Here is a 24,247-nt window from a genome sequence, read left to right as displayed (position 1 = left end):
TGGCTGGCCACATAAAAGCTGCAAGAACTGAGCTTTGACTAATTGTTAAACACACAAGGAGGAATAGTGAGTGCAACATAATGCAGATTTATAAGAGTTTTGTTATTCACTTTTGCCTTTCTTCTGTCACATTTGAAGGTTCTGCTTGCAGTACGCCACTGGAGATTCTATTGTTGTACACGTGTCAACCTAGAGTACAGCTGAGGTTGGTTCTTCGTGGCCATGTACAATAGTTTAACCCCTCCCCTCGCCATAGTCTCTGATTCCTCACAGTTAAGGTGGCCAAGTGACCTGATATCCTGTTTGTCAGGAGAACAGAAATATTTCTGATTGTTGCACATCCTGCCGGTCAGTGATCCGTGGCACATACAGCTGCCGGGCATGAAGACTTATTTAGCCTCTATTGTATGAGCTTGGAAACAATCGCACTCTGTACTAAGTTAATCTTCTAATGCCAGGGAAGAAGGGTTTGAGGTGTGAGGTTGCTTGGTTGGTTGTCAATATGCGTGGGAGATTCCTGCGAGTTTTTTGGTGCACAAGCCACTTGCATTATCATGCAAAATTAATTTTTTTCCTCCTTTTTATGTCCCCCTGAATCTTATAGCAGTAAAAAACCTGCCTGTGTTTTATTGAAATGAAATTATGGCATAATGTCACTTTCGCTATTAGCACCGAGAGTCTGTGCATGCCAATTGATCCTGCTGTTGTCATAGCAACATGAACCACTAAACCTCTGCGCAGCTGTTGTTATGGAAGCCCTTGAACAGCTGGGGGGCTATAGCTGCAGAGGGATTGTGGGAAAAGGGTCTTTTGGTCCTCCCTTCACACCTTGACTCCGAAACTCCTGCTAGTGAAAAGAGGAAGATCTGGGAATCTTAAAGATGTCCATCTGGAGTTTGCTCTCCACTGTACAGAGCCTCCATATGATCACAGAGAAAGTTTAGGCAGGAAGTTGTGAATATTCAATCGTGCCTGTGTCTCCTCCAAACCTGCTTTGCCACAAATGCGAACGGTGAAATCAAATGAGTCAAATGAGGCTAGATTCTCTCCCAGGGTTTGCCTGGTGCATTGGAGCGTATCCCATTATTGATATGAGCAAATGTTGTACACAGCGCAACAGTAAAACAATCATTTCACAAGAAGCACGACTTGTCCAGGGAGTAGCACTCTCTGAATCTAATTCCTCCAGCCCTAATAAAGCTAAAACGTAACCCAAGAGAAAGGCCTCATCCTCCCACTTTTTGATTTAATAGAGAAACTACTGACTTGTAAGTGTGTCTCAGCACTGTTGGTATTGTGGGTACTGTATGTAGCGCTGAATGGAGTATTCAGATCCTTTGCATAAGTTAAAGTATCAACACCACAATGTAAAATATCCTCCATTCAAAATCTTACATAGGTAATAGTGGAGAAATATTTACAGCAAAATGTACTTCAAGTATTAAATATGAAAGTGCTTATTAAGCAGAATGGCCCCTTTCATTGTTATTCTGTGTAGTGACTTTCAACAAAAATAATATACTAAAATAAGCCAAAGGGTCAAAAGGGGGTGAACTCATTTTGGACATGTGTTCTGGGCTAAAAATAAACCAGTGTCCAGTGCGTTGTATATCTTTCTATTCAGCGATTCAATTACTCACAGTTCAGCTAACACATGCTTACCTTAGCATAGGTGCATAGCAGCATTGTCCATCTTCAATCACAATTTAGCAAAGGCAGATTTAAGCACGCCAGCCACGCTCACATACTGATGTACTGACATGATCAACAACTGCTTGTTTCCTCTTCCGCACTTGATTCTCATCACCTGGAGCTAGGCTATGCACTTCCTACATTAATGCTCCACCACATGTTCAATGTCAGAACTGAATGTGTATTCATAGTCGCATAGTGTTTAGATAGGATAAAATAAAACAAACAAAACTACATTATGGCTCCAACACACAGCCCCCTAATTGTTATTGGCAAGAGGATATTAACAATTCAATTCATATTTTTATTACATTGAAACACAAATAAACAAATGAAAAAAAAGGTCAGAGGTCATTTAATTGCTTGTCCACAAGCAGCTTCTTGAAGAAGACAAAGTTTTGTCACTGGCCTATCCAATATGCTGGTCTTGGTTTGCACTCAGAACACACCAGTCCTTTCTTGTGTGGATAGGTCTGTAGAACTCTTCCAAGTAACCAGGAACCATGTGGAGCTATAGCATCTGCTCTATTTATTCCACCCTTGGCCCTGCTGTAGCAAAGGCAATTATTCTCTTAGTCAGTATTTCCAAAAAAAGGTCAGAAATGTACATCCCCTTTTCTATCTCCTTTTGATAAAGAAGTCGATCTTCTCAAAAATAGTCCAGGTGGTCTTTTTCTCTGGTTCCATTGTTCCATCCAGATTATAAATGAGACTCACCCTCTTCTACTAACAAACCTGCACATTATGACATACATATGACCGTTTGTACATGAGTCAGTATCCAATCAGCAGGCAGCCTCTAGGTGGATTGCACTGCATGCCATACATGTAAAAGTGACTCCATAGCACTTTTCAAGGTTATGTCCTCTCTTGGGCTCAGTTGGCCCAAAATAATCAACGAACGATTCTTCCTACAGGCAAGCGTGACATTTTTTGCTCACTCAACTTCCCTTAATGGCGCCTACAGAATCCACAGGATTCTTTTGTTTTTTCAATATTTCCTCCACAATCTGCAATTTTGAAAGAAACCATCTGGCATTTGGAAGTTTTCCATCAATCTACATGTCTGAATGTGCTTTAGTATTAGAGTAGATACATGTTGGTATTTGGAAAGGATGACTGGATGTTTTGCCTCCTCAGGCATGGCTGCCTTATTCAATCTCTCTCCAACTCTGAGCAATCCATCTTCCAGAAAGGAATCCAGTTTATAGATGGTGCTATTTTTTTCACTTCACATTTGTCACATGATAATACAACAAATTCAGTAAATCGAGTGAAGAAAATGATGGATGTTTCTGTTTCCAAAAGATCGTCTGGAGTCCGACTATCCTCCTCATGACTCATGCATACTCATGACTCATTTGTTTTCTTTTTTGACTCATCTCTCGTTGAGTCTTATTTTCAGGATCCATGCAACATCTGCACACTTTCCAGTCAGAAAAGTATCTATGGTGTATCATCAACAGCATCAATCACAGCATTGGTTGTGATTTCTGTTTTAACCTCCGGGTCATCAGCAGCAATGTTGGAATCTAAGCCGCTAGCTGGCCACTCTTCCTCTGCTTTCCACAGAAACTTATCAATCCATCTTTTGTCTGTCAAGAAATGATGCACCTTAAATCCCCTTAAGGCTTGTCTGCAGGATTATATGTGGTATAAACATACCTCCACTGTTGGAAAATGGTTGCTTTTCAGATGGTAGATATCCTGTTCACCATTAAGGTTTGACATATCTTGTCCTCGTTTCTTTTTTCCACTCTGTAATTCTGTAATTCAGTTATGCCACAGTGCCATTTCACTTTCATCTGAAAAAATGGGTTGTCCAAAATATTTCGGCTTCAGGCATCTATCAGCCTTGAGTGCTATCACTTTGTCCAGATTTCAACAATTTGATCCACTGCTATTGGAGAGTTAGGGGAATGTAATCATCCCATCCATAACTCTTCCTACACAGATTATGTAGCATCAGTTTAGCTGTAATTGTGAGTGGTGCCAGAAATCCCAAAGCATCAAAAACTGAGCTAACCACAGCTAGAGTTTTATTATGGGGCCATCTTGAACTTTTAAGTGTATGTCTTGACACACCAGTAAAGGCCAAGGGCTCTCTCAACTGGCAGCTGGTCTCTGTCCAGATCCAACTCATGCAGATTCTTTGATCTGTGCTATTCTGGAATGGATAGAAATACTCCACCATTGTTGCTAATCCATTTCGTCAAATGGAAGACTCCCCTTTGATAAACAGCTGTCAAATTCCTGACCATTTCGACAGCCTCCTCAGACAGCAAGCTCTTAAGGCTATCCTTATGTGCTACCTTGACAATGGAACATGGATTTAACGTCAGCCATCAAGGAAGGTTTCTGGCTATAATGTTCATCTTGATGCTTGACTGGATCATAATTTCCATGAACTTCATATCATCTCTTGACATCTCTTTGTCTTCTAATGTCTTTTCATTCAAATCATGGTTTTACTAATTACAGCAACGCCTCCAGATTTTCTATGGCGATCCCGTTAATAGTAGCAGCCCTCTCACACTGCTTGTCAATGGATCCTTGAAGGGGGACCATTAATGACTCACTCCAATAGGGGACCCGATACCTAATGGTACTTGCGCTTATCACGGTCCATGTTCATGCGCCCAGTGCAAAGGCAACCAAAACAGTTTCCTTTCTCCTTCAGAAAGTTAATCTTGTCCGTGTGTGTTTTCTCCTCCAATCATGGGCTCTGCTCCAGTGTGTGACCTCGAAAGAATATGTACAAAAGCAAGCATTGTTTGCAGATGAGCTACTTCACCTTTGAACCTGGTTAGACTTTCTTGATTCTTTAAATGAAGGGGTTTCAGTAGCAGTAACAGTGGTTCCTTTACAATTGTGATTTCATTATGTTCACATTTTTACTAATTGTACAGAGTTGTGAATTCTGAATGTCCCCAGAGATTGGGCCAGACACTATTTTGAATTGATGCTCGATGAATGTGACAGTATCAATGAACCGTGCCCTGCGATTGAATCTTTTCAGTATCTTACATTTAGAGTTTCTCCATTTATCTCTTACCGTGTATGGAAGTTTCGGAATCACTGCTTTCATATTTGCAGGCATATCCAGTTATCTCATGTAGTGTATGCCTTCCAATGCATTGCAACACTTGTGCAAAAAGAGAGCATAGGCTTGAAGAGATTTAACATCCTCAGCCCTCACTACTGGCCAGCCGAGGGCTTCTCCATATATGCCGCAGTGATCTTGTGTTCAATCCCAAAGTATTCTTGTTGCAGATCTTTAGCCATAGCATAGTCTGTGTCTGGAGCCATATGCTGACAGCTACACACTAGCTCTCTTGGCTGACCTCTTGTGTATTTATCCAAGATATACAAACAGTCCACTCTGTTGCTTGTGTTACTCTCCACACAATGTTCAAAGGCTCTGATAAAATGTTCTGTACTGAACCCCCCTCAAAAATGGAATTTCTCTTGGTGGCAGTAAGTGAGTCAGTTATTGTAATAGCAATGTTGTTATTTATTTTTTCCTTTGCAGTAAATTGCAGAGAGCTGATGTTTCATCATTTCCTTGAAGAGATAGTTGAGATTGAATTACATTTGGATTTTTTCATGCACGAGTGCTTTATTCAGTTGACAGTACTGACTGTTGTCTTGTGTTGCATTCCTATATGCATGATTTTGCCATTGGTGCATAGGTGGTTGTTGTGAATCCACTGGTGTTGGCTGATATTATTTACCATGTGGGCTGAGAATGGTAGTGGTAACATTGCTCCTTTTTTAAAGTACAATTCCATGTCATTTGATTGTGCATTTGAGAAAGCTTGGTGTCTGGAAGCATTTAATACTGCTAATTTAGCAGCAGAAGCTGCCATTTCTGTATCGTGCTCCAGTCTTTCCTTTCTCTTTCTCAGCAACTATGCTCTGTCCTCCAGAGTGTGCTTCCCTTTTAAGACTGCAGCACGAGCTACAAGTGCAGCTCTCTCTGCAGCTCTCTCCTTTAGATAAGGATAAAATAATTCAAATAAAAAACTATATTATGGCGCCAACCTACTGTTTATTTTAGTAACATAACATGTAAGCAGCATTTACAGTACATGTTGCAGCTGCGTGGGATGGAGATTTTTAAATCAGTATTTTCTCATTGAATTCACTGGTCTATAAGATGTCAAAAATGAGTGAAAAGCCCAAAGATATTCAATTCACAATGATCTTAAAACTGAGCTGAAATAGTGACAAAAGCATTTGTCAAAATAGATGGCAATCAGTTTACTTTCCAGTTACTAAGTTATTAATTGTTGAAGCTCTGAAAGAATTCACTGACTTGTTAGTCTCAAATTTTAATCACTTTATAAAATGTTGGGTAGTTTAATCAGCAGGGTGCTGTGCCTGTAGAGACCAGTAGCAGAGGCTCACATGCAACCTTTATTGCATTCTGTATTACATCACACTGACATTTTAATGCCTTCAGTTGTCATTTTGTTTCATCATGAATTTAATGTGTTAACACATTTTTTTTTTAAAGAAGTTTTTTTTAACTGGCGTTGCTGAGATCTTAATTGAACTGATCTGTAACAATGTTTCGTATTTTACAAAAATGGTCTCCAAAGTAACATCAATATAGCAGGTAAAATACAACATATTCCTCTGAAATGCATTGGAGCAGCAGAAAAAAAGAAATACTTCAAACCATACATGAGTACAGTACTTGAATAAATGGATTTTGTTATTTTCCACCACTGTCTGAATATGTGTACCTGTGTGCAGTACATATGTGGAGGCTGCAGTGTGAGTGATGGTGGACAGATTCAGGAATGCTAATGTTTCCTCTGTGGCTTTTCTGAGGAACACAGTGATTAGACCTCCAGCCCCCTGGGTGGAGCCCCTCACTGCACCGGCTCCCGCTCTGATTTACTTTGACGTCAACAGGAAGGTCAGCTGGGTCCCAGAGGGGTCATGGAGAGATGGTGAATGGTATGTGTGGCAGGCTTTGCTACAGAGATGCTCCTCTAGGATCCCAGACGGGGCCGGAGGGATGGCCAAGAGAGGAAGGGCCCTTGGAGCTTAGGGAAGGATTACTGAGAGGCTAAAATGTTTTCTTTGTGGCTGAAAGAAACCTTAGAAATGCTCTCACCCAAATCTCCCATGGTCTGAGGGGGCTGTTTGGCAGGGAAACTCAAGCTACATCCTAAAGACTTTTTCGTTTTCTCGGGCTTTGAGCTTGTCTTTACTATCATGAACATGCCCTACTTTCTTTCACAGTTCCGATCTCCATATCTTTTATTGTAAAGAAAGCCTTGTGGAAATAGACCCAGGTTTAACCAGTGGATTTCCATCCAAATAAAGTCCATTCATTCGAATTACGATTGAGGTCATTTAATGGACAATATAGGAAAGGAGATGCTGTTGAAACTGAGATACATTTCATTAGATTATTTGTTCAGTAAATGCTTGTCTGTGGTCAACACACCATGACATCAATACATTTCATATGTGCTGTAGCTCTGATATATAAGTCATTATTGTATTAGATCTTCAAGCACATACTGGCTAAAAGCATAACACATGGTGACAAACAAAAAAAGCAATAACAATTTGACCAATACTAATTCTTGAAAACAATCTTCAATAAATTAAGTTTCTCATGGACTTTAACCATTTATTTCATTACATCTCTGATGACGTAAACCTCCCTAATTGAGTTTTTTCTTGATTTTCATGACAAAGGGATAGAACATTAACTTTTCATTGTTTTTTCTCCCCTCACCCCATGTGTAGGGAGATTGATAAAACTTTCAAAAAGAGAATAGTCTGGACTCTTCTCACTAAATCTCCTCAGCTTTGATTCCACCCCCCCCCCCCCCCCCCCCCACTCTGGGCCTCCAGTAGTACCTACCTACCACACAGTAGTCCCCACTGAGCTGTGCAGGACTGGATAAATACCATCCCTTCAGAGGCTCTATGTTAGCAGATTGCTGGAGGTAGGCGGCCTGCTGTGAGGCCCAACCACACTCCCACTGTTCTGGAGGAGCTTTAAGCGAAAGATCAGGTGTCCAGCCCTGAATGCTTGATTGAACTTAAATCTTTTGCATGTGCGCTATAACTCCTCTCCGGCGCTATGCTCAGTGTGGCTCAGACATGGCCAACCAGTCAATTGCCCAAAGGAGGTTGAGTCACAGAGGCTCTCTGAACTCCTTGTTTTCATCTATGTCATTGAAAATTATGATCAAATGCATTTTGTTTGCAATAATTGAGTGTTACAGGAAAAACAATTTTTATGAGATGGTTTATTCCTACAGGTAATGATTACATTTGACTACCAGCTATACCATCTTACATCACATTTCTAATAATTAATAGCTAATAATGAATCACTTATACCTCCATAAGAGTTTTCAGAGCTACTTTCTGATTCATCTCTGACTTCTGATCTGTAGTGTAATTTACAGATTTGGTTGCATTGACTCTCATTTCAACTTCAAAAAAAGCATGCCAGTTTCATTCTTGACCTTGGAAACAGTAGCGTAACAGAAACATTCAAAGGTCCATTTACAAGCGTTTAGGAGCTTTTTTCTGAGGAAGTCTGTGAAATGTGGTTACATTTCTTTCATCAAAAGTGCTTTATGTGGATTCCTGGTAGCTTGGTGGTCTCAGACACATACTGCCTTACCAGAGCGTCTCCAGTTTGAAATCCTGCAGGCGATTTCCATTTGTATGTCATCTCCTTCATTTCTGTCAGTCCATCTGTTTGGTATCAAATCAAAGAAATTCACCAAAAAAAGGTGATTTACTACATTAAAGCAAGTCCAAACTAAATTGGGTTGTCTGGTTGTCTGAACTCTTGTTTTGCTTGGGTTACTCCATGCAGTGACAGTGGAAAGTAACATTTTATTATGGATTGGAATGACAGTATAAAAACAAGATTCAAGTTGTGTGCAGTTGTGATTAGGATACAATTAAATTAAACACTAACAGAAACTTTTGTCACAGTGACAATTAGTTATACAGTGAGTTATACTACTGAAAAATATTGTTCAATAACAGACTGTAACTGGTATAATGTGTAAAATGCTCAAATGTATGTAATATCAATTTCTGCATCAGATTTTGAGGTTGTGTCCTGCTCTAAGGGTATTTTATTTAAGCTGGTGTTTTTCAGCAACACATTCCATAAAAAGAGCCAAACCAACAATTGATTGATCCTGCTAACAGTATTTTGTGTGTATCCAAAACCTGGCATATCTTACACATAGAACTCCACTGTTGTCCAAAAACTATTAAAAACACCTCAATGAGTCACACTGTTGCAATGGGTGACACCTTCCTTCATTACCATGGCTACACATTGTAGTTTATTTTTACTCAAAGCCACATACACGGTCCTTCAGCCAGAAAACACTCACTAGAGCACAAAATGTGGATTAATACACCGCTTAAAATAGTCCACAACAAATGAACTATTTCTTCCTGTTTGAGTAATTTTTGTTAAAAACTACAATGACCAGCTGATTTAGGAAATTATTGGGCTTTTTTTAAATAAAGATGAAACTAGATATTTGTGAGCTGTTTCTTTAAGATGAACAACTGAAGTGAGAACCAAAAGAACAGCCAAAAAGCTGAGAGCCACAGACAGGAGTAGGGTAGTTGAGAAGTATTGAGGGACGAACTAAAGGAAAGTTAGGTTAGGAATTTAGGAGTTATAGGATTTGTTGAAACTAAGAAAAATATAGAATAACGTTAAATTCATTGTTGTAGTAGGCGACGCAGACTGATTCATTAACCTTTGCCAGCGTATCAGCACTGATACTGAAGCTCCAGATGGTATCACTGCACTGGTGGTTAAGGAGTTATATCTGGAGGAGAAAAAAATGCCTTCATGTTGTTCCAGTAATATACTACATCCCTGCTTGTGTGAATATATATTTTGATAATGTTCTTTTCAGACTTTATTAAATCGTTATTTAATGATTAAATTGCATCTGTCTACAGGCTTTGTGTGGAGAGTTGGATACTGGTCCACGGAGCAAGCACAAAACTGAAAGCTGCGGCATTGCTGTGGGCAAGCTAACTGTAAGTTGTTTATCTTCTTATACACATTATGATATAGAGAGCTAAAGTCATGACGTCACCTCCTATGTAGCTCACAGTCAACATTTCTTTAATTGATCTTTCTGAAGCAATACAGGACATCATACTGAGGGTTTACTTAAGGTTGCGTTCCATTTTTAGTTATTTGTGTTGTTACAATGATCAGTTTTGGGATTTTAAATGAGGTTTTCCTCCTTCTGGATGTTTTGGTTTCACTTCAGCTCCCTATAGCCATGGCATCAAGCTTGTGTTTGTATAATGATTGCTTTTAAGTGCAAATAGAACATTCATCCTGTCTCGATAAATGGTAAATGGACTGCGCTCACATAGCGCCTTTACACTCTATGTCAACATTCACACACACACTGATTGTTGAGGCTGCGATGGCAGGCCCCAACCTGCTCACCATGACATTCACATACACACACCGATGGCACAGTTGTCAGGAGTAATTTGGGGTGTCTTCTCAAGAACGCTTTGACATGCGATCTGGAGGATCCGGGAATCGAACTGCGGGTCTTTCGATTAGTGAACAACCCGCTCTACCTCCTGAGCCACAGCCACCCTATTGTTTTTGAGACAGATTCTCAAGAACAACATATCTTGCAGATCTGATCTCTTTCTTCAGAGGCCAGCATCAGTCTGTGATTTCATTTAAAAGCACACAATCAAGTGTGATGCTATAAACATGCCGGCATGCCAGAATACATGGTAAATGATAACCATGCTGCAATTCACTTCAGCTGGTTCGAAACAAACCATCATTTCAATCACCTAAAACATATTTTCAACATTTCTCCAGCCCCCTCTAAGAGGATTTTGATTTCTGTGCTGAGCTCTTGCTGGAACTTCAATCTATACCCCTGTTTTTCTTTTTAATGATTGATGACTCAATCTCCAACAAGCACACTATTTGCATCTTGAGCTAGAATGAGAATGAATGTGACCTGATGGGATTTGAGGATGTGGGTGCTATTTTCTCTAGGAGGGTGATTTGATTTGGATTCTGACAGTTGCAATTTATTCTCTAGCAACACTTTTTTTCGTGAACTTCATATCCATGAACAATAAAAGTCCAATAAGACCAGGTGATGAGAAAAGGGACCTCAAACACTCAACATTCTGCATGTTGTATTGTGAAACAATGGCAATCAAAAGCCATCTGACAAGATTGTACATTCTGTATACTTAAACAAAAGATGACTCCTTTCTAATGGTACCTGGAGATATAGAGTAGGGCTGTATATTGGTTTCTAACAATAGACTCAAACAACTGTCTGGCTATGCAGTGTTGCTTTAGAGTGGATAGTGTTTCTGTATTGTATCGCCATGACAAAAAGGGCCATTAAAGTCTCCAGATGTTTTTGCAGGCCCGTGACTGGAAGTAGAATTCCCACAAACTCCCCACAAAAAAACACCCAGAGAGGTTAAAGCTGCTGCTGAGTCACTTAAACAGTGAGGTCACTATATAGTGTTTCACTTTTAAGTAAGGCGTCCATTAGTGTAGGTTTAGATCATCTGGCTTGATAAGTGATGATTCACAGAAATAGGAAGTCAAGTAGGTTTGCAAAACAATCTATATTATTAAGCTAATACAGCACTAATTAGCATGAAGTGTCAAATAAATTGGTGACATGAAATGTTACTACTTAAGAGAATGAATTGCTTCTAATAGAAAATAGGTCTTAGCTTTAACATTCTCTGTTTTAGCTGTGATAAGTTCCAGTGTGCAGAATTCCCTTTTGACTTTGAAGCTAACACAACAGCTAACAGTGCTACCATAATATATGGACCAATTTAAAGATTGCACAAAAACAGATACAAGACAAAGAACTAGTTTAAAGGACTCTACCCAGTTATTATTGATATATCTATACAGTCATATGGTGAGTAAAAGTTAGGTCAGGGGTGTCAAACATACGGCCTGGATTAAGTATGAAAATTGCACAAAAGTAACCAATTTTTCAACAAAACATACTGCTATTCTTGCTTATTTCACTCACTACTCACAGTCAAGGCTTATGATCTGCCTGTGGACATTCTGACTTCCAGTGTGATTTAGATTTGAAGGACAAATGTGTCTCTGTGGGCTTATAATATATATTATTTATAGGTTATTATGCAATGGTTGTACTGGTCCGGCTCACTTGAGATCTAATTGGGATATATGTGGCCCTTGAACTAAAATGAGTTTGACACGCCTGAGTTAGATCATGTCACATTTTGTTCAACTAATAATAATAGTGATATTGTTTGCTGCTGTTGCCAATATCCACCTCCACCCAAGTCATGCCAGAGACAGTAATAATAGAAATTATTTGGAAATTGTTGTCTTGGAGCATTTAATCATTATTGCCTATTCTTTTGGCTTAAATTGAAATAAGTCAAAATACTTTAATGTTGTCTGCTCTCTTATGTTTTGATTTGAAAGAACTTAAAGATATTTTCTTTTATCCAAAAGCTTTTTAAGCCCTGTGCTACTTTAGTTGCTCAGTAGGTTTTAATAGGCAGTAACCAGGACTTGATCAGAGCCTTGAGCAGGCTAGATCTAGTCATGCACTGGAAGCATCAACTTGTTTTGCCAGGTCTCAGGTCTGTGTGTCAGTGTATCTAATACCTGAATGGATTGCAGCACACTCACCTCCATGTGTGCATTATAATCATTACAGGAGAAAAAACACTATAATGCTCCTGTTCTCTTTCTATTTGGGTCGACCTCATTTTAGATTGGATGTAACTACTGTGTGGTTCGATTCAGATTGGGTCTCTTTAAAGTTAATAAATAAATAACTGATGGATAGTTTTTCACAGTTCCATTTGGGATCCGGTCCAAAATTTTGGACCCTTGAAGACTACATAGTGCTTCTGCATTCATTTGCATCTGGCAGCTGCCCAGTCTAAGAAAAGTGTGTTATTGCTGATTGGCAAGACTTAGCATCAAATTCAATAACTTTTTCCCCCCTCTACCTCTGCGATTCAAACCTGCCACCGTCTATCATTCCCTTACTCCACTTCATGTTAAGTGTTTCACTGTTGAAATGTCTTTGTTGTAAACTGACACTTAAAAAATACATTCTTTTGTATTTTGAAGGAGCTACACCGGACTGACATTGACCCCTGACTGTACCGATAATATTAAAATACAGAAATAAAAACAAGGATACAATGTAAAATATCTTAAAATGTGTTTAAATGTTCAATAATGTAGTGGTTATAGCTAAGAAAATGAATAACAAAGTACTAAAAAAAGAACCTACAGCTTCTGTGCTCCCGAGTCCTAACTGACAGAATAAAAAGTGGTGCAGGCACAAAAGATACCTCCAATTGATATACATTAGATTGAAAGTCCAGCTGAGTGTCATGAAAAAAATGGAAAATTTGTGTAAACATATCTATAGATTTAATTTCACGACTATTTCACAAACTAACGTGATACTGGGTTATATCAGCCTGTAAGTGTTCCCCCAGTGCTGCTCTCCCCTCTCCCCTCTCCCCTCTCCCCTCTCCCAACCTAAAAACCTTTACCGCCATTTCCCACCAAGGATTGTTTTACACTTAATTTTGTTAGACTTAATGAGATTTCACTAATTAAATCTCCTCCTGGTTAGACCCCCCTTCTCCTTTACCCCCCTTACATTGTCCCCACCCCACACAGTCACTCTAACCCCTGGAGTAATTGCTTGTAGAGCTATTTCAGACAAACAAACTTCTCTGACAGTGTATTGCACAATGACTGGCCTGTGCTACTCTGGATTTCCAATTCCGCGCAGATGCTCGGCTGCACTTGTGTTAGCCAATAGGATTTCAAATCTGATGTGGTCTGTGAGAGCAGGAAGTCTCTGTCAAGTATATCTTCTGTCTTTCAATCATAAAGATGTAGTTTTAAAGAGTAGTTCTTTGTAACATTGTATTCATCTTACTGGGAATATTTGTGTTTTTATTTGAATTGAGGTGAAGATTTTATGATTAAATTGGGTTAATTTAAGAAATTGGCGCCCTCTAGTGTACATTCCTTCACTAAATGGTCATATATTGCTGCACAGTAGCTGAAGCTCAAAATCAAATCCAAGTGTCGGGACTTCACTGATAAAATGCAGGCATGCTCCACATACATGTCCCTAATAGTAATCCCTGCATTAGCTGTGTGGCAGCGCTAAAAGGGAAGTGCTGAAGGGTGCGACCATCTCAGTTCAAGCAGTGAGACCTTGGAAGCTATTGTTGACAGCAGCCGCTTGCCCTGCTATTGTGGACGATCCTCTGGGACGCTCTCGCTGACTATTGTGGGAGCCAGCCTCCCGTTTCCCGTTTGAGCCCTGGACACCCAGTGCCAGCTCTGCCACTCGATTCTTCAGCCAAAAAGTCCATTATACCCCTCTCACACCCCTCCCCCTCCTTCTCCTGCCCCTGTGTCCATTGTAGCCCAATTCCCCCCATCCCCTGCTTCATTTATACACACACACACACACACACACACACACACACACACACACACACACACACACACACACACACACACACACACACACACACACACACACACACACACAAACATCACATCCAGCCTCTGAAGCCCCTGTGCTGTGGCCCTCGGGTGGGCGAGTGGGCAGCGCGCCCGTTTCAGATGGGAGTGCTTCCTTGATGGAGGCCTGCGCTGATCGGGTTTCTGCCACCTGTCATTCAGCTTAGGAGGCAGGAAAGGGGGCAAGCGTGGTTGTGGGTGGTGGGGGTGAAGGGGCGGGGTGAACAGGAGAGATGCCATGGCAATCTGGCAGCGAGCCCACAGCCTGCTGTTGTGTCAGTATTTCATAGCTTCCCAGACTTCTCAAGTGGTCCATTTTAGCTCTTGCAGTGGTGAGTTCTTCGTTTATAAAAACAATAATAATGATAATAAAGCTCTGATTTATTTTTCTAAATTCACTAAACGTTAGAGCACATATTTCACATGCTGTTTGTTGAATAGCACATAAAGACACCACATTCAGTGTGATTCTGCACACTCTGTGGTCTCTCAGGTCAAACCACGCATGTTTAGCAATAATGATTCCATTAAAAGTAAGTAAATGTAGGTCACAGCTTACATTTGTAAATGTTACATTGTATGTAAATACCACACATCATGTTCTAAAGGCCAAGTCTCTGGTTTTCTTAAACCACATTTTTATTGAGGCACACCAGATCTCATTACATCTTTGTCACATTTTTACAATCCAGATCGTATTTTACTACTTTATTTAATGGTTTCGTATTCACACTTGAAAGTACTTAGAGAGCAAAGACCTCTGCCAAGTCTGCAACATCTTAATAATATAGAAATATAAAAGTTTTTAAACTGCCAGTCCAGATCTGTGTAAGAATACACATAGTGGTGGAAAATGACTACTTTATAGATGGATGGCGCACATTCTAAGTGAGTATGACTATTGACCATTTCATTTTAACACTGCTGTGGTGCTACTTGTCTAGTAAATGCCATTAAATGTTATATTACTGTAAGTTATGTTAGAATGTTAGATAGTCCATGCCTGCCAGACATTTTGCTACCAGCTATAAGAAAATGGTGTTACATAAAAAAGGGGTCATTCCAAACCTGGTAACATACTTGGTGAATAATAAACTTTATTTTGGTGAAGGCTGGGCAGGGATAGTGTTGAAAAAAGGTCTTTGTAATCTAGTAGAATTGGAATGAGAGTGGTGAATATGGATAGATGGGTAGACACGATGGACGGAAGACTCCTGGACTCCTGCCAGTTTCGGAGTTATCATCAAAATCTTATAAAAAAGCCACAAGTTCCACCATATCTAACAAAATTCTGTCAACAACACTTTTGCGACATCCCACCAACTAACACACAAACACACAAACAATCTGGAACAAACACATCACCTCTCCTTGGTGAGGGCAACCAAACAATATAACCTGCTGTAATTCATCCCAGGAATTCATCTCACCAACACAGCATGTTATTACAAATTAGATGCTGGTGGAAGGCTGGCAGTAAAGTGTTTAGGGCCTCATTTAGCCTTGCTCATGGAGAGAAATTCATTTGCCTTTCCTCCTGAGTTAGAGAAGCAGGTTTCATTGCTTGTGATTTTAGTCCTGCCAGGCTTATGTGCTCATTTTGTGAGATTTTAGTTAAATCAAGACGCCTGGAAGTGCATATTAATTGTAAAGAACTTTATAAGTTTGGGAATTGAGCTTGATGTGGTTGTTGTTCGTAAACTTAATGTTGAAAAATGCAGCGTCTACTGAAGGTGTATCATGCTTATTTTAGCTTGAATTCTAGCTTTAAATGCCAGAAACCCACTCCTTCAATCTCATCTGCCTGAGTAAATACCAAAACATCTTTAGCAAACAATTTGTCAAATTATAAGGCCTGAAATCTGGCCTTGGGTTAGAAGGATTCTCTGAGGTAATAAGAGTCATTTTAGGTTCTATATTTCGGCTACAGAATGGGAAATCCACCTTTAATCTGAAAGGATCGGAAGATAAACGGGCACGCGCCAGCACACTCTTATTGACCTCCCTGTCACACGATTTTGGGGTCACGCTTATGCTCTTCATTATTAGCTTCACCGTGTGATCCCACATTTTCCCTGCATCACACTTACTACCTCTATGCTTAACCATCATCCTCCAATCCATCCATATCCATTTCTCCCTCACCCAGGCTCTTTACCCTACCAACCCTAATTGTAATTATGTTGATTTAACTTAGACACATGCGGCTCCCTCCCCGCCATCTGAATGGAAGCTTATTAGTTTGAATATTTTTTTTTATTTTTATATTTATTTATTCCCATTTCTCAGGGTCCCTGTCGGCATTTCCAATTACTCTTGTCGTGCGGCTGTAATTGCCTCCATGCTAATGGCCGCCAGACAATCGTGCTAAATGAGGTGAGGCCGAGAGGCTAGGAGCCCGACTTCATTAAGAGCTAATGGGATTTTATAAGGGGGACTGAAGACCCAGCTCATCAAAAAGAGGGAGATGGAAGGAAAACAAAACAGATGGAGGGGGAGAGCCAAATCACCACTATTCTAACTTAGCCTGCTCCTTTTCCTGGCACTCTGATGAAAAAAAAAGGAAAAAAAGAACAGGTTACTCTTCCTCTAGAAGACTGCTACCTAATTATAGGGAAAGACAATACTACTGAAAGACCGTACAGTGATTTACTGTGAAAAATACACATTGATGAGCGTTTTGTGCATAATTCCTGTGGCTGTCCAGTTCAACATGAAATGCAGCTATTTTTACGTCTCAGCCTCTCGGTAGCTTTTCTCAAAGCAACTATTTCATTTTTGGCAACGGAACAGCAATAAATATGTATAAATTATATATTTTAGAAGTGAGTGGACAGTATCGTCCAAGTCCTCCCACATTTTTCACACTTCATTTAGACAGAGAGAGACTTAGATGAGTGCAAACATGGATCGTGGATGGATGGATATGAATTTGCGGCGTGTACACAACAGGGTTTTATGAGATCAAGGCAATAATACATACTGCAAATCTGCATATGGGTTGAAGGCCAACCAACGCCATTAGAAGCCCACTGGGTCAAATGTAATAAAATCATCTTGAGCGGGTGAATGTGTTATGTGTACACAGGCTGGTGATAAATTGTGCTTTAATTGCTATGAAAAGATATGTTGTTTTTCATAATGTGGTTCCAACCAAACAGGAACATAAAGAAAGAATGTGAGACAAGATGCCTGAAGGATTATAATTAATGTATTTGGTGTATCTCTTGAATTTTGATGCGTAATAACAGAAGAATTTCAGTGTGTGTGTGTGTGTGTGGTTAAAATACTGTTCATTGCCACTTTCCGCAAAATGCTCAGCATAGACAAAGTTCTCCACTCGGACCACCAAACCGAACCCCCCAGAGAACTAATGATCCCCTTACTGATCCGTCTGCCCTTGAAAAGCATCGAGAGGCAACCATCCATCTTGGTGAAATCGTTCTTTTCCCCCGGTCGGAATATAGTTACATTGTTGCGCTTTTGCAGTTGCGAGATCAATTGCCCTATACTTTAATTTGCCGCGCCATCTTAAAGCTGACACGGTTTGTCTGCCGCTGGTTTCAGCTCAATGGCCTTTTTGGCTTCTGTAGATGAGGGGCCTGCCAAATTCTATTACACGCTGAATAAACCAATGTGTTCACCTGTGAGCGGAAAGCATTTTGGATTCAGTGGGGTAATGGATACTGTAAAGAGGGTGTACTACTACTACTACCACAACCTCAACTCAAGTTCATTCTCTGGCTGTTAAGTATCTGCTGGTTTGTTTATGGGAGTAAGGAGGCAAATCATTCGGTTACAGCTGTATGCATGTCAACTATTCCTATAACATAACTGTACCTGAACCATTTCTTGACTTCTTGCACCATTGGCAAAGACTACATGAAGCTGATGTTTGCGTGACCTACATATGGCGCGCTAAAAGTTCAACACAAAGCTTCTGCAAACCAAATATCTATCTGAATATCACATCTTACAGGCGGAATTCTCCTTTAATTTAACTAGTCCTCAGTCGATACTAAAGTTTAGGGTTTTGTAGGGCTATATCTCCACGGTGAGGCCATGTGGAAGGTAATTATCTCTTTTGGGGACAACATGCAAATAGCAATCACAGATTCGGTATCAAGGGAAATTCAGTGATACAAACAAGTAGGAAACATTGTACGGCCTGTCTGGACACTCAGTGGAAATTAGGCCAATTATCTAGGCTGGATCTGTTGTGGGCAGCAAGTAGAGGTGAAACTATGTTCATTGGATGGAAAGGTGATGCAATCTAATATTTTAAAACTACTGTAAAGATGATGGAGCCTCTACTATGGCTTTTCCCAAGTTGTTTCAATGTTGCACCATTAAAATGTCATTGAATTACCATGTCATAAAAATGCATATACACTCACTGATGTTATATAAGTTGGCCCCATACTAACAGATGATTATATGACATAAATCAAATAGGTACAAACTTAAAATACAGTGCAAGTCAAGAATTCTGCTTTTAGTTAGCACATTTGTAGCCTATTAAAAAGTACTTAGAGTAAACTTTCCTTCTTGATCTTGAAGCTTGACAAAGAAGAGAGATTGGTGTTGATTCAAAAAGATTTTAACATCATCTGCATCCCAGTTGCTAGGGTTAGCACTTAAAACCCAATTGACCAGTTAGCCTTCATAGTGCTCATCAGGCTCAACTGAGCCAGCACAGATTTGAACCCTTACATACTGTTAAGGGTCAAATTTGACCCATTTTTACATTTGAGAACTGTAAAAACATCATATACTCATTTTTTAAATGTTTGTGCAGCTGATAAACATTTTCGTAAGTGCAAATGTACAAAATTAAAAAAAAACAGCATTCAAACATGTTCTATAAAATGTTCTCCTCGACCATAAAATAGTGATTGTGAACGTCTTTTTATTCATAAATAAATAGAATACACTCTGCTCACTTTTTGACAGCTTCATAAAGGATTAATTAAACATGTATTAATGAATGATGGGGAATGTATAAATGAATCATTATAGACACTAATTATGAATCAGAAAAACAGTATGTGAGGGTTCAAATAATGCATAAAATAGGCTAAAATATGTGTAAGAATACTACAAAAAAAACTGTGAGACTTACAGTAAACTAAAGTCTGACATTACTTAATCAAAATACCACTTCACAATGTAGTATGGATGATACAGTACAAGAATTGTTAAGTGTCATTCAACTGAGTAACAGAATTACATTAAGTATGATAACTGAGGCCAGTTCGGAAGCTGAAATCAGACTGAAACATACAGTCAACTCAGTCATGTCTCTATTATACTCTGCCAGAATCTGTCTGTTCTTTTCCACAGACTTTTCCTGAAGAATCTAGTAAGTAAGGCAGATGTGTCTAATCATTTGGGCTGCGGGGTGTTTTTGTCCCCTAAAATGCCGTCAAGGCTGCACTGATGGTGGGATGATGGTTGTGGTTTAAAGCTTGGGCCTGGTAGGAACAGCTGTCCTACAGCTGCCATCTCTCCTGCTTTTGGGGGTTGGTGTGGAGGGGGGGTGCAGGAGGGGGGGGGGTTTGAAAAACAGTCCCAAACCTCCTGGGTCAGAGCCTTGGTATGGCGGTCTCCCTGGCAACTAGAGCTGAGACTGTGGTGTGTGTCTGTCTGTGTATGTGTGTACAGTATGTGTGTGTGTGTGTGTGTGTGTGTGTCTGTGTGTGTGTGTGTGTGTGTGTGTGTGTGTGTGTGTGTGTGTGTGTGTGTGTGTGTGTGTGTGCATGTGTGTGTGCGTGTGTGTGTGTGTGAGCAGGGGAGAACAATCTGGCCAGTGAGAGGTAGAATACTGGGGGTTAAGGGTAAAGAGTCGATCCTCACTTTATCTGTATCTCTTTCAATTCAGCCACTATTGGCATCGACTGTTTCCCCAAGATAATACGGGACATGGCCAAACAGTGCACAAAGTCTCTTTTTTTTCTTCCCCAAAGCCAACAAACAACCACATTCAAACCACATTGAGATGATTAATATTCTGTCTCTCTCTCTCTTTTTTCTCTAACTACTCTGTAAGCTCAGCACTAGGGAATGTGAAGCTCCCCGAGCAGGGCAAGACATTGAGAAAGGGGGGAAAAAAGAGAGGAAAGAGGGGGGTGGGGGGAGAAGGGAGATCAGTGAAAAGAGGAGAACGTGAGTTTAGGAAAAAAAGAAGAAGAGAGAGTGAGAGAATGAGAAAGAAGATGGGGGGATGGAGAAGAGAGGAGAGGAGAAGAAGAGAGGAGAGGGTGGGCTCTGGAGATGGAAAAGAAGGGAGGACAGGGGATGAATAGGGGAGGGAAAGTGGATATGTGGAGATACTTGGCTTTGGCCCCATCAAAATAGCGGTTGTCATGCTAACTCAACCCTCCTCGCTCTGTCTCACACACACACACACACACACACGCACACACACACACACACACACACACACACACACACACACACACACACACACACACACACACACACAGATAGACTCTCTTTCACCTTCAGACCTCAAACCTCTTCGACAGCGCTAATCAAATGCAGTACTTATTAAAAAGCTGTCTGTACTAATGTTAAAAACAAAGTGTTAAAAAAGCAGAGGAGCAAAATGAGTTCCTCTACTTCCTAAAATGTCACGTTTTGCAATAACTTAAAAATACACGGACTCAAATGCACCAACAATTCATTTCAAAGTTAGAATTCTCACAGTTTGTTTTGTTGTTTTTAAAACTTTGATTCATATCCAAACTGCTCTCCCAACCAGTGCTCATTGATACAGTGGTTTCTCTCCTGGCAGTTACCGTATACAATGTATTCTCACACTTAAACTTCAAATGAGAGCGCCCACCAACCTTCTGTGCGAACAAGTGCAAGTTTTTGTGTTGCGCTCAGCGAGGAATATACTGTACAGTCCATTACAATAAGCTCGCAAGACAAAAGCACAGTAACAGGTGTTAGCTGTGACACATGAGCAGTTACTGTGTATTGGCTGATTAAGGTGTGAGAAGGGAGAGAGAGACTGTGTGTGTGCGTGTGTGTGTGTGAGTGGGAATGTGAGCTTTTTCTTTTTTTTATTGACATCAGCACATAGTTTGGTGAAAACTGAATTTAAAATGTTCTCTCTGTGTGTGTGTGTGTGTGTGTGTGTGTGTGTGTGTGTGTGTGTTTTTAAAGACAGTAAGTTACACAACTATTTGGAAAGCAACACATTTTTAGATCTAAATGGGCTCTATGCTCATATTTAGATGCAAATTTATGCAGCAGCTACGAGTAACTTATTTGAAACATTCATTAACATCACCTGAACCTTATTGTGCCTAATGGTGTTTTATAATCTGCTGTGGTGTAATAGTTTAGGGTAATTCTCGTAGCGCTGTGATATTTGTAATCCTCCTGTTTTTATACAATTAAAGTTGTAATTTGTCATAAGAGACAGTCATTTTTATTGACAAAGATACTGAATATGAATTTTTTTTTTTTTTAACCACATTTAAATGATCTGCAGCTACTGGTAGAAAACAAAATAAAGCACCAAAACAGAATAAACAAATCAACACCATTATATTAGATGGTATTTTTCTCTCTCAATCAGATTGGCTGAGCTCTCGTGCAATGTGAAAATTCTGTTTAATATTTCTATAAACTATAAAAGTGTTGATATCAACATAATAAAAACGTTCTTAAAATACTTTATAGTATTATTCATTGATTTATTTTTACATTTATTTTAACAGCTCAAAACCTGTATGTAATGTTAAAAGAATATTTAAACTTCAACTTTAACTTTATTTATACAGCACTTTAAACAAAACATACGAACAAAATTGCTTCACACAGAGGAAAAACACACAAAAAATAAAACAACACAATAAAAAAAGAAATCAGAATAATGATAAAAATGACCACAATTACATCAATAATAAAAAATAAATGGTCATAGAGCACATGGTTAGAACAGCACAAATCTATGGAGACTGCAGGTGTATGTATTAGTTTTTTGTTAGGCACAGTTAAAAAGCTATATAGTTAAAAAGAGTAGAAGTATGTTTTAGGTGATTCTTGAAAGTCTCAATAGTCAGGGAGAGTTGAATGGGGGGAGGATGAGAATTCCACAGTTTTGGGGCAGCAAAAAGGAAGACCCTGTCCCTACAACATTTAGTCCTGGATCTGTGGGCAGACAGAAGTCTCTGGTCACATGCTCTCATTTCTCTGATAGTGTGATATGGTGACAGGAGTTCAAGGCCTTATAAAAAATCATCAATATTTTAAAATCTATTCTGTAGCTAACAGGCAGCCAGTGTAGAGAGGCAAGAGTGGGAAGAATGTGCTCCCTCTTTATGAATCGTGAATACTTTGTATAACATCAGCTGTTAGTTGATCATTTAATGCGGGTAAACCAAATCTTGTATATTCTTCTAATTTGTGGCTCTTGATCTTCTCTAAAATCCATGTTCATTTCAGCAACATGCTTCTAACATATTTTATGCATGATGCTTTGAAGCTTCTTTCTGCTGCAATTTGCAAACAGAAATCATGTTAAAAAAAGAAAAAGTAAATGGCCTACATGATTTCACACCCACATGATGTTGAAACATTAGCCTCCATCATGTCTTTACAGCTGTAGATGGCTCCCTGCCTTCTCCCCGGCCTTTTAGATGCACACGGGTAGAAAAGATGAAATAAAGGACAGGCAGCCAAATCTTTAAACGTGATGCATTCTTAGTCACAAGTGGGCCAGTTTTTTTGGCCGCACGATGACAGGAAAACACCAAACACAGAAGGGCTGGACGTTGTTTCCATAGAAACAGACCTCATGTGAAAAGGTCACTGTCAGAGGTTTTTCTCAGAAAAAAGGCAGAAGGATTATAGGAGAGAGTGGTGGTGGTGGTGGTGGTGGTGGTGGTGAGGGGGGGGGGGGGGTTAGACAAGAACAAAAAAAATAAGCAGTTTTATTATCCATTTTTATACATCCTTCTTTCCCCCCAACGAATATTCTAACAATGATAAAAATGTAGGATTTAAATAGTGCAATTACATGGCTGCGAATGGTGAGAGCCCCCTCTCTTTTTTTATTATTATTTCTTTATTCTCTTTTGAAGTCGGGAATTGAAAAGGGAGAGTGGTCGACAGCCCGCGCGATGCCTGAGCTTTGTGTTTCGGTGCAGATATGTCGCCTGCCTGCCCCCTCAATCACTGGCAGCTCCTTCCTCTCTCTCTCCCCTCCCTCTCAAGTCATTTTAATTAAGTCAGTCTCACTGGCATGGTAGGCAAAGATAATTGGAGAGGGTTTTTGGATGCCATTTACTCTAAATGACGCCTGTTTCTTCCTATTCTCTCGCCTTTCTCTCCACTCCCACAGCTTCTCCCTGCCACCCCCCCCCCCTTCCTGCTCCTCATCTCCTGGCAAGGAGTTACCTATCTTTCCCCTTCCCCTTTTTCCCTTTTTCTCTGCTTCCATCTTATATTCAAACGTGAAATATGGATTAACCTCTTCTGTGTGGCTGAGGGGACGACTTTCCTTGTGAATTGCAAATTTTGGCCAACGCTGCAATTTATTTGAAATGGCAAATCAGGCGAAGCAATTTACTGGAAATGAGGAGGTGCTTTGAACTTTCCTCCTTTGAAAAAGTTTGTGTTTTCTTATTGCATTGGGGAGCATCTGCAGAAAATAAGAGAAAAAAAAAATCTTATAGAAGCATCTATGCTGTGTTTTAATGGAAAAAAGTCTTTATTTCTATGAATAGGGTGTTGAGGAATGCTTTGAAATTCTTTAGGCATCAAAGAAATTGCATGTTGTCAATGAAGTTCAGTGTTGCACTCTTGTTCCTCTTGTATTACTTCCATATGTCAGGAGTTGTTACTTCCATTAAAACCGACAGCGACACAAGGTGCACAATTTGTGTTTATTGATTACTTTGCTTGTATTACAATGCTAGCTCTAAACTCCTCTGTTTA

General features: G+C 39.8%; 1 protein-coding gene across 1 annotated transcript in view; it reads left to right on the top strand.

The window, feature by feature from the left end:
• The first annotated feature begins 5,118 nt into the window (after positions 1–5,118).
• Positions 5,119–24,247, top strand: part of pknox2 (pbx/knotted 1 homeobox 2) — a 76,608-nt gene continuing 57,479 nt past the window's right edge. Inside the window, exons 1-2 of the mRNA XM_062433099.1 lie at positions 5,119–5,169; positions 9,676–9,756. The gene's annotated coding sequence lies outside the window, so the exon portion shown is untranslated. The remainder of the gene's footprint in view (positions 5,170–9,675; positions 9,757–24,247) is intronic.

The sequence above is a fragment of the Scomber scombrus genome, chromosome 14, assembly GCF_963691925.1.
Source record: "Scomber scombrus chromosome 14, fScoSco1.1, whole genome shotgun sequence".
In the NCBI taxonomy this organism is placed as follows: domain Eukaryota; kingdom Metazoa; phylum Chordata; class Actinopteri; order Scombriformes; family Scombridae; genus Scomber; species Scomber scombrus.
This window is presented reverse-complemented; position numbering and strand designations above follow the sequence as displayed.